Source organism: Carassius auratus, unplaced genomic scaffold (assembly GCF_003368295.1).
Source record: "Carassius auratus strain Wakin unplaced genomic scaffold, ASM336829v1 scaf_tig00011012, whole genome shotgun sequence".
Classification (NCBI taxonomy): Eukaryota; Metazoa; Chordata; class Actinopteri; order Cypriniformes; family Cyprinidae; genus Carassius; species Carassius auratus.
Window position 1 is genome coordinate 122,490 of NW_020524162.1, and position 11,922 is coordinate 134,411.

At 38.9% G+C, this 11,922-nt stretch overlaps 1 pseudogene; it reads left to right on the forward strand.

Annotated features, from left to right (window-relative positions):
- The first annotated feature begins 207 nt into the window (after window positions 1-207).
- Window positions 208-11,832, forward strand: LOC113072928 (dihydropyrimidine dehydrogenase [NADP(+)]-like; annotated as a pseudogene).
- Window positions 11,833-11,922: the final 90 nt, after the last annotated feature.

Sequence of the window (11,922 nt, forward strand, 5' to 3'; positions counted from 1 at the left end):
CTTGGCTTCTAATTTACCATGTGGACTGGTTACTGTCCGGCCAGCATGACCTGTACTCTATACATCCAATCAGTGATGAATATTACAGCAGTTTGGCAGGGAATCCATTGGGACTCCAATGCCAAGAGATGAATTTTCAACTCCAGCAGAATGTAGTACAGAGAACATCTATCAAGGCTTGTTGGCATGCTGGCACTTTTGAGAAAAGACAAGCCTCTACTACTCGATAAAATATAGTCTGGGAAAGTGTGAGGAAGGGAAGATATTAGTGCAAACTGATGGATGAATGACTTTATTTTGTAATGTAAAAACCCTTTTTTTGTGGTTAAAGTAGACTTCATTTTCCCTACTGCACGGCACAGTTTCAAACGTGTATGATTAAATATGAATTTAGCTCCACTTCAAAGCCCCCTGGGAGAGGGAAGGAGAAATAACGCTATTGAATTTGTGTCATGAATTTCTGTAGAATATGGCCATAATTGTCTTCTTTATGTTGTTCTACACAGAAATTACAGCCGCGGAGCATATTTTATTGCAGTCGAGTCTATTGGGATAGTCGGAGCTAGACAAATTTGTAGGTGTAGCTCTTTTCCCCTAGTAGGCTAATTATTAGTCGCTAATGGAGGTACCACGAGATCACATACCTATGAAGGAGTCTTTGATCTGAACTGCTTGAATCCAAATCTCTTTTCTTCATGCAGGATTTAGTCACCATTGTGTCTTCCTCCGGACCGCTGTTTGGTCCCGAGCAGGGCTCCTTCGTGAAAATTGAGCTGATCAGCGAGAAGACGGCTGCCTATTGGTGCCAGAGTCTGACAGAACACAAAGCCGACTTTCCTGACAATGTAAGTTGGACACAAGCACTTTGTGGAACATTGTATTGAGAAAATGGACCAGTGAGATTCACAGCGGGGCTACCTAGCGTGACATGTCAAAAATAGAATGCATGAGTCCATCAGAATGTCAGGATGTGTCACCCTGTTGACAGTCCCTGCTAGTTAGTAATGTGATTTTTATGGATCCGTTGCTAGTTGGACAAGGTGTAAGAATATTAGAACATTCAGCTTGAATTAAAGTCTTTTTACCAGAGCAGCTGCTGTTTTATATCTGCATTAATAAATGTAGATATGCACATGTTGAGAAGCGAAAATTGTTATTTGTAATCTCTTCTGCATGATGTATGGGTGGAGGTCTTGGTAAAATCAGCATGGGACTCTCTGTGGTAGCTAGTTATTTTCAATTTTTCCTCAATGGTTTGGCTCTGAAGTCATAAAATTTGAATATGATTTCAATATTCATTTCTCATTGTTCCATTTATTATTCATAGTAATGTGATCCTCATGTTTGTTAATGAAATCCAAATATTTATGATGTGAGCTAGCTCCATCCATAAGTACATTTTTATTTTTTTATTCAGCCGTCGTATGGAGCGGCATATGCTTGCTGAAATTACAAAGTGACAACTCATTTGTTCACTTCTAAGATTCTTGTATCTGGGTTTCTTTTTGTGCTCAAGAAATATCAAAGGATTAATTGATTTCTGGAGGACATTCTGACGGCAATCACGGGCAGCACTAATGGAAGTGATGCCCAGCATTCACTGGGGCGGCTTTTGTACTGAGGATGAAAGCAGCAGAGATGTATCGCTTCTTTCTGAAACAAGGTGAAGAGAGAGGAGAGAAAGAAAAAGAGAGAAGCTTCTTTTAAGGGCCCTGACTGAGCTGAGATATGCTTTGCTGTAGTAGCACCCTAAGAAATTGCTTGACAAACGTGTTTCCTGTTAAAACAAAAAGTTAAACTGACAATTTGTTTTTGTTTTTTTGCTAGTTTCCTTTTTTTTTTTTACTGTACACATTTTAATATCTGCTTATGCTAATTTAATCGTAAAAATATTTGTGACCCTGTACCACAAAACAAGTCATAAGGGTCAATTTCTCGAAATTGAGATTCATACAGCATCAAAAAAAAAAAAAAAAAAAAAATTAGGTTTTAATATTTTAACATTTGTAAATTTACAAAATGTCTTCATGGGTATTAAGTATCTTTACTTAATATCCTAAATATTTTTGGCATGCAAGAAAAAACAATAATTTTGACCCATACAAAGTTTTTTTTTTTTTTTTTGGCTATTGCTAAAAATATACCCCAGCAACTTAAAACTGGTTTGGGAGCGAAATTACAGTGTCTCACATTTTGCTTAAATAATTTCTCAATCAGTATACAGACAGATATATTTTTCCTGAGAAGTTATCTGTCAAAATAAAAGACAGGTAACGAATAACAAAGTAGTGCATGACAAAAATGCATGTTGTTTTATTAAAGGAATTTTAAAATATAAATTGAAATATAGGCCTAATATGTGAGAATATTGACATTTTGCATATTCATCCATGTAGCCTAGCTCATAACGCACATTACTTCAAGTAATATACTTTCTTCTGTGAATATTAAATATTTTAACTACAGTGTATCATTCTCCCTGTCTGCAACCGTCAAATGTGACACATCGGTGTGGCAAAGCTGATGGCTAAAATGTGCTTTGAAGCGCTTGTTTGATAACTTGTAGTTAAAGCGCCAATCAATGGTCAAAAGCCGCAAATGCACTTTTCAGATGCGGCGGTGGCGGTAGCGGTGGCGGTACTCGCGGGCGGTAGAACCATCGTTTTGGTTTGCCACCAAATGCATTTAAATACTGTATGCATTTAAATACTTAGATACTCTTTAGTCTTTATCTTTTTTAAAAAAATATATAACAATATTTACATTTTATATATATATGCAGCGTTTTTTCTTATATATTTTCTTTAAAAAAATTAACAAACTGCAACTGGTTTCCATATTAGAGACTGTAGATAGATAATATATGTTTTGCTATTGATTGTTTATTCATGAGAGTAGTACCAAATATGAAGGTAATCTCAACAACAACAAAAAAAAAAGTGGCATTGAGTATTTCAATAAAGCAGGCTGGTGAAAATCGGACTTCGTGCATTTTTTTTGTGTTCAAAAAATTAATCGAATAGACAAAAATAGACACTAGAATTTTGAATAACTCAAAAATTTAAATTTAGTCTTAAAACCTTCCATCGAACAAAAAATCAAATACATGTTTTTGATGTTCCTTTAAAGCACCTGTTGTCATACTACAATAACATGAGTGTGTTGTTAGCATAATTTTAGTTTCTGCCATTAAATTGGTCAGTGTGAGAGGGAGAGGTCAGGATGGCGAACTTTCTGATTCCTTTGGTTCTCGTGCTGTTCATAGCTAGCAATCCCTCACATGTACACCCGCTGTGCTAAAACGCTCTCTTTACCGTTCCTGAAAAAGAAACCTCATCAAGATACTGCTCTGGCTGTTGTGGCTCCGAACTGGACGAATTGTGGTTTGCCGTTATCAGTGCTTCCATTTTTCCCCATTATTAAGAAATGGTCACAACACTGCGTTAGAGAATCGGCGGGAATCATCGCTCCACATGTTCTCATATGGCCTCCAGGTGACTCATCTCCATGGAGACACATTGTTAGAGTGGAAGGTGGGTTCAGAGGCGCTCGCCCGGAGGGAGGTTATTGAGCTTATAACCAGGTAATCCCTGATCTTCCTCGAACCCTGCAGCCTCGGCAACGGTTAATGTGACACTCCGGCAGGGGGGCTCAGGCTGGATTGGTGTTAATAAACTTAAAACTAGATCCCTCTCCAGCTTCTCAAGGGCGGTTCTGCAATAACGTGATGTTAAAGCAAGCAAAGGTCAAGCCCAAATCAAAACAGAATACCGGCGTTGTGTATAATATCCGAAATGAAGCCTGCGGCGTTGATCTCTTCATCTTTTTTTAGGAACCCTGCTGTTGCTCGCCGATGGCCTGAGGTTTATGGAAATATTACCAAACACTATTTCAGGGTGTATCAAATATCACTTATATGTCAGTGTTGTACTGTAAATCTTGGTGGTAAATGTCAGAGTGTTTAACTTTATTTGCCCCCTAAAACTTGGCAATATTTTCTGCTCTCGTGTGGGTGGGCTAAGCTTAGTGCCTAACTGCCTGCTGCTTTTGGGAAAGCGTAATGCCCGAGAGATTTATATCTAGCGGAAATTTGTCCCCGGGGGGGACAACACAGCCTCCAAGTTTAATATCCTCCCATGAAATCAGTTTTCTCCAAGTCTCCCCGGACTCCTGTTCTCCTGTTGTTAGCACCAATCTTTGCCGTCCCCCGTGCCGCCCACCTCCACCTCATCAGTGGCGAGTGTAAGTCATGGACATCTGATGAGACAAGAGTTTAGATGTAATCGCAGCGTTGGACCAAGGAGCACAAGATAGGCTGGCCTTCATTGCAGGTTTTTTTTTTTCCCCATCTCTGCAGCTATTAGGCACTTAATGGAGAGCGGCCACATATGCGGTTAACGCGGTTGGATTTTTCCTGGAGAAATATCACGACGAGGGACACAGTGAGCTAAAATGTTGACCTGGTAGCTACTCTTTCCGCTCACAAGTGTGGGCAGAAAGTCCATCTCTAGAGAATCGGTGCTATGGTACGCTCTGTATGGTTTCAAAAGCTTTTTATGTCCGTGATTACTGAAAACCAGGAGTTGTTTTTGAAAAGCAGACCTTCCGTAACCTGTTTTATGACTGGATTATTGTGTGTCCGAAGGAAAAAAGAAACAACAAACGGTGCAGGCTAATCCAGCAAATGCTCTTATCTAACACCCTGCTCTGGGGCTTGATACTGTTTTAATAAAGGCTGTGCAACAGTGGATTTGTCCTGGTCTTGTGAATTATAAATATTGATTTTGTGACTTTGAGGGTTGAGGACAAGGCAGCAGCTGCTTTTTAAAGACAAGATAATGGCCTTCAGATCCATTTTATAATGTGCTGAAATGGGACCTTGATGGGGAAACCTTTTGTACACAATGAAACGGGCCTCTGTTAAAGGCCACAAGGTGAGACAAAGAAAAACCTGTTCTTGAATTCTGTCCATGCTGAAATATCTCTCTCTCTCTCTCTCTCTCTAATTCTTCTCTCCCCCATAGATTGTCATATCCAGCATAATGTGCAGTTACAACAAAGATGATTGGACCGAGCTTGCCAAAATGGCAGAGGTGAGTCTTTGTTATGCTAATTTGTGAACACACTCAGTTGTGAAATAATAACCTCTTCCCTTAGGGATAATTTGGCTCTTTTGATAACACTGCATGTGTACCCACGCCATTGCATACTGTCCTGTACCAAACTGCAAAACCAACATTTACTGTTATCCCAAAAAAAAAGGCTCTTTATTGAATCACTGGCAGCTAATCCTGGATCTAAAGAAGGATACATTTATGGGAAATGCTCTTCGGAAGCAACTAATCTGATGTTGCCAAGAAGCTGAGAGGGATGAGACCGAGGATGCCAATGAGTAACCGCTGATGGCTGGATGAGATGGGAGGAGAGATGGAGAGGGGGATGGAAGGATGGAAGAGGGAAAATGAGAAGACTTCCCAAACCAGACATCATCAGGCTGGTCCATCTGTGAGAATGGATTTGTCCAGATCCCAGGATGTTGCAGTGAAACTACAGTAAGCAGCATCAACCCCAAAATGCTTTCAACTGCAGATGGCTTCAGCCCCAAACAGCATCAACATACAGACGGCGTCACTTCCAAAAAGACATCAGCCCTAAAATGTTATCAGTTTCAAACAATACCAATGTTGATCTGCAAACAACATTTCTGCAATTCCAATAATTTTCATTCTAATCAAGTGTTTAACCTTCGAGAGAGAATCACGATGCATTCAGAAAATCCCAGAATCGATGCAGATTCTTTTCAGTAATTTCTTCAATCACAGTGCATCAATTTATTTTCCCAGCCCTACCAAGAAGACATCAATCTCAGTTGGAATAAACTCCAAACCTGCATCAAGCCTCTGCGCCATAAACTGCAAGCAGCCTCAGCTCCAAGAAGGCATTGAGCTCAGTTTACATGAACCCTGAAACGCTTTCAACCCCAAAGAGGTATAATCCTCAAAAGATATCAACAGAATCAACCCCAAAATGTCATCTCCAAATGGCCTCAACCCCAAAACAGAATCACCCTAAAACAGCACCAACTCCAAAATGGCATCGGGCCAAAAATGGCTTCAACTTCAAATGGCATCTACCCTAAAACAGCATCAACAGCAATTAACCCCAACACCATGAAGGATACCATACAAAAGGTTGTGCACAATTTAGGTTGTGCCATTAATAATGCATTTCTAGTTCTAATTCCGTTTCCGAATTTTGAAATTGAATTGTGGTAGCACAATTTGATTCCAATTCAAACTCATTAACTGGAAGGGAACCAATTCTTTGATTCCAGATTATGCATAACCTTAACTATACACGTATACACAAAAATGTTGTGGAGAAATGACGCTCTCCGATATGTCTACACGCCACTTATACTCACACATTTGATGTTATAAACACAGGCCTTGATACTTTAAGTTGAAATAGAGAGAGACAGTGGAGTGACCCAGGGATTAATCATAGTTGACTTGCAGATCTCAGGCGCTTAATTGTGCAGAGAAAATGGCTGAAAGTAAACAGTCTGTATGTCAATGTGTTAATTCTGCTATCGATTACATCGACGCGTCACCCTATCCTCTCTCTCACCTCATTAAACCAGCCTGTCAAACCCACCCAAAACCCTCTTTTACTAACGACAAAGATGGACATCTGGTATTTCCTGCCTCCCCACCCCCTCCATATTTCTGTCATTATGTATTCGCCTGACATCCCCTGTCACCGGAGCCCAGGTACATTTTTGCATATTATGTATTCATAAGGCAAGCCAATGATGTAAAGTATGGTGAGAGCATCGCTTCAGGGTACGGCTGCCGTGTCACACCGCACTTCACTTCATGCTTTAAACTTGAATAAAATCCCCAACAAAACGAATACAGGACCGATTTGAAGGTCTTGCTTTTTTACCTATACTGGATGAAAGTGAAAGCATTGATCTGTTGTCAGAGATGAAATGAGAAAAGGATGAGCGGGAGATACGGATGATCAGGGTGAAGCGGTGAAAGGCCATTTGTTTTTGGACCTCGTCTGGCGCCGTGGGTTTTAGTGGTCTGGTCTGTGAAGTCCTCTGTGGTCTGAATGCCTCGTCTTCCTCGCGTCTGCTGTTTAGCTACCTATGCCAGCAAATATGAAATAAAGGATCAGTTGCCATGGCAACTCCATTTTCAAAGAGAATCAGCCATTCATTCCCACTTTGAAATCTAAGGGAACACTTAACACTGTTCCTCGCCTAAGGATACTACTTAAAAGTTGTTGTTTTTTTTTTCATGCTTTCTCTCCCTTCCTTGCACACCCATCTCTCTCTCTCTCTCCGTCACTCTCTCTCTCTGTACCATCCAGAATCTCTCTCTTTTCCCCCTCACAGAAGTGTCAGTCTGAAGGAAACCATTCTACTTCCAGCCACCACCTCTCCTCAGCTACTTTCCCCCTCCATAAAATCGCTGCCTTTGAGAGAAATATTACATCATAACGATGTGCCTGAGGCTATAATTCATAAATGTCAAAGTCTCTCCGTGAGCTGTTCCTATTTTATCCAATTGAAAGTTGGCAGAAGAAAGGGAACAGTGGATTGCAGATAAATGGCTAAAAGCAGGCCCAATAATAATAAGTGCGCGATGTGCGGTTGTTCGTGAGTGGCATAGCGACAGAATCTGTGAGTACGTGAATTTAAACTAATAAAAGCCTCATTGCTGTCACTCAAATGCCAGATTCCCAGGCTACACCTCTGTGTGTGTCTCGCTCGCTCAAAATTTGAGGGCGATATAAACTAATAAACTGTTAATAAGAACAGAATCAATCTATCTATCTATCTATCTATCTATCTATCTATCTATCTATCTATCTATCTGTCCATCCGTCCATCCCTCCGTTTGTCTATGTACTAACTGTAAGGCTTATAAACGTAACAATTTCAAAAAATTATTTATTTATTTATTTATTTATTGTCAGAAAGCTTTCAAATTAGGCTTTTTCATGCCAACATTTTCATTTTAATCCATGAACACATTCCAAATTCAGTTCTAAATGGTGCACAACCCTGCTCTTAGGAGAATGTTTCTGTACAATTCCATTTAACTAGCTAGCTTCCTCCACAGCATCGCTGGCTCTTTTTTATATACATATATAGAGTGCCTAGGGGTGTAACAGAGATATCTGTATTCTAAGGACACCTATTTCAGTGATGTCTGTCAGATAGTTGGGACATTTGATGTGTGGTATTCCTTAAAAAAGCTGCTTATAGTGCTTTTACTTGGGTGTTGTTCTATGACGACATTCCTGTGAAAGACCAGGAAGCAGAAACAACCGATCCTGGTGGGGTATCTATAAATTATCATTCTATGCTAGTTAGTTTGCTTAGGTTAGTAATAAGTGAGTTTAGTAAGACAAGACTGGATGTCTATAGTGTCTTTTGTTGCCATTCCCCTCGCCCTTTTGAGTGCACATTTTTTCACCCAGATACTTTTCTTGTCTTCCACTTCTCATGCCTCTCTAATGCCCCCTGAGGTCAAACTAGCCATACTGATCCAGGGAGTATGCCAGCGATAGGTAATGTTGTCCTTATCAGCTTTAGAGTTGATAATCCTCATCAAAGACAGTGTCAGGTTTGATCCAGATCTTCTCTTTTGTTGAGCATGCCTTTAAAATGTTCACAAAAAGTACTGTGGTTGGTGATACAAGCTGATAAGATGATATAGTTAGATATAGTTGATTTAGTTCTTTATGATTACTTTAATGATAATCAAAAGCTTTATGAGTAGTTTAAGTGTTTTTTTTTTCAGTGCACAGTTAGTGGTGTTTACTGAAGAGACCATCACTATTACTATTTCTAATACTTGGCATAAACGGTTTTGAACAAATCTGGTGCTGCATATGATGAGGAGTTTTCTATATCTGTATATTCTATATTCTATATTCTATTTTTTTTTTTAACAAAAAAACTAAATGAGAATGTTAATATATGAGGGGAAATATTCAAAATCCACTGAAATGTATTACTAAATAATCCCCTATTGGTCAGAATGTTGCAAGAATATGCTTATGGTGGCATTTTCAAATTTAAGATAGATGTACAGAAGCAGTTTCAATGTATTTATGTTAATTAACATTATTTCTAATCACCAGTTTCAGCATCTATCAAGCCTACGCCTAGAAAACAAGATTGCCTGAAGAGTCCTAAAGATATTCTCAAAGGAAGAGGCAGATTATTGGGAAATTGGTTGGTTCTTTGTTATGTCGAGTCCAAAATCAAAACTCAGAAAGAAATCAATTCTCAAAAAAGAAAATGCAACCGGTTCTGAATGAAATTATTCAAATGCTCCATTCTTACATGAATCTAGAGACCAAAATATCATAGAGACTCGGTTGTGGACTCTTTTGAACACCTTAGCAACTGCATAGCAATGCTTTGGCAACCATCCAGACACCCTGGTGTTGTGGCTGCGACTTTTCTTCCTAGTTATGAATGCAATGGCTTTATTTTCTCCATAGACAGACACTTGTATTTCACAATTCATACAGTCAGAAAAGAGAGATCTTAGTGTCCCGGCAAACTGCTCTTGTCGGTTTTGTTGTTGTTTTTGATTCCTTTGCTTATTTTAAATCTATCACTTTCTCAGTACTAAGCCCGCAATATCAAACAGTAGTCTTGTTAGCCTCTCTCTCTGAAAGCAGCTTACCATGATGAGAGATGATAGCACTTAATTCACTGTGCACGTGTCGCCCCTTTTGTTGGACAGGAGGGCAAAAAGGAAAGCCTGCCCCCTCGTCGTCCTCCTCCTCCTCCCATTCCTTTTTATAAAGGGCTTAAAGAAACTGGATGAAATTAAACATCATTGATAATTGGCTTTGGGATCACGGCACATTGTATCCATTTTGTACCTGTATTTGGTCCTAATTGACCGTGAAATCTGGGACCTAATCCTGTAAGAGCGACAGGTTTGTCCCGTTCCCCCGGCTGACAGTGATAAATAGCATCAGCCCACCTCATGGTCCTCTGCACTTTGTAAGGCTAAAATGCTTATTATTCTTTTCCCCCTTTAATGGCTGTCAGTCTGCGGAAAATCATAAATCTACAGATGGAGTCACTGTGGCAGGTTTGTAGAGCCTTTTGTAATTGTTTAAAATCCCCCATGTGATGTGGTTTAAAGCCCCCGTGGATCTGTAATTGCCTGTCAAACTTGGCTCGGCTACGCACCCCCACCCCGGTCTGCGTGCCGCCCGCCCGCTCGCTCGCTCGCTCCTCTCTCGTGCATCCGTGTGGAACACTTATCACCGCTCTCATCTATTTTAGAGCCGATGTCTCAGTCAGTGTTGATTTGCTTCGCTCATTGTTTGCATCTGCTTGAGTCTGATAAACATTAAAATTGTTTGTTTTTTTAGTTATATTCTTTATTAGCTTGTGCGTGTGTGTCTTTTGTGTTTCGTTTTTGCCGTTGCATGGTGAATAGATTTAGATTGCATGGCAAGATTATTTGAAAGGACAATGCAGAAAGACTGTATATGTGATTAGTTATACTATGTACATGTAAAAATAAAAGAAACGTTATTTAAAAGAAAAGCATTCTTTGCTGAACCTGAAGTGTATTGAAGAGTTCTTTTTTTTTTCTTTTCTTTTTTTACTTAAGTTGTTTTTTGATGATTCGTTGTAGTTTCTACAAGTTTGGTCTGACATCCTTGAACTCAACAAAGCACACTGTGCTTATAGTAGATACTTTAGGGTCAGTAGATCGTTTATAAAAAAGAGCATTGAAAATGAAAATTCTGTCATCATTCAGGTCATTTCAAAACCTGCATGACTTTATTTTTTCTGAATATCACCATAGGCAATATTATTTAGATTATATTTTTTTTTTTTTCCCATACAGTAAAAGTTCATGAGGTCCAAAATACCCCTATTAACCCCTGATGACTTTAAGTAAATCAAATAAAAAATAAAAAAGTTAAAACATAAGAAAAAAGTAATAAATGTTTGAAATGACAATCAGAGTGAAAAAAAAAATTATGACAGAATTATTTATTTGTATACTCATTTTGATTATATTTTTATTGTTTATTTGTGAAATTATGTCTATGATTCTAATTTTAAACTTTTATTATTAAATTTTCAATAGACTGCGGAGTAATATTTTTTGCTGTTTTTAAGCGCAAAGCCCCTGCTTCTCATTCACAATCCATCATCAGCCCAGTTTGCTAATATAGTGCTGCCACCATGCATTAATTAGACACATTTTATTCTGAATTTTTATCTGAATTTGCACTATTGTAGAATCTAATTTACAAAATAACTAATTTTTGTACACCACAATATGCTAGTCTGTTGTATTCTGTTTTGGGGCATAATGTTGTCTAATTTGCATGAATCCTTAAAAAAAAGAAATGCAGGCAGTGAATGCAATCCTCAAAGTGGATGCAATTCATTTTAAGTGATTTTTTTATTTATTTTTTCATATATTGTATGTGTATATGGTATGTGTGAGGGTTGCCACAACTTGATTGTGATTCAAAGCTAAAATATGCATTGAATTTATTTGTAAATAATCAGAAGCTTCCGCATCCATCTCACAGGAGTCTGGCGCTGATTGCCCTGGAGCTGAATCTATCATGTCCTCATGGAATGGGGGAGAGAGGAATGGGGCTCGCCTGTGGGCAGGTAAATCCAACATTCAACACCTACGGTACACAGACACCATGCAGAGACACTGTCGACTGTGAGCTAAAGCAGTCCCCGCACATGCTTTTTAGGGTCTTATATAGTTAAAAACCTAAAGGCATATTTGTTTGTCAGGAAATCAGGTGAGTGAAAATCAAGGAACTATATTAACCGTGGGGTACGAAGAGATACACTATGTAGCATGCCTACATGTAATGTTATTTAGCATTATA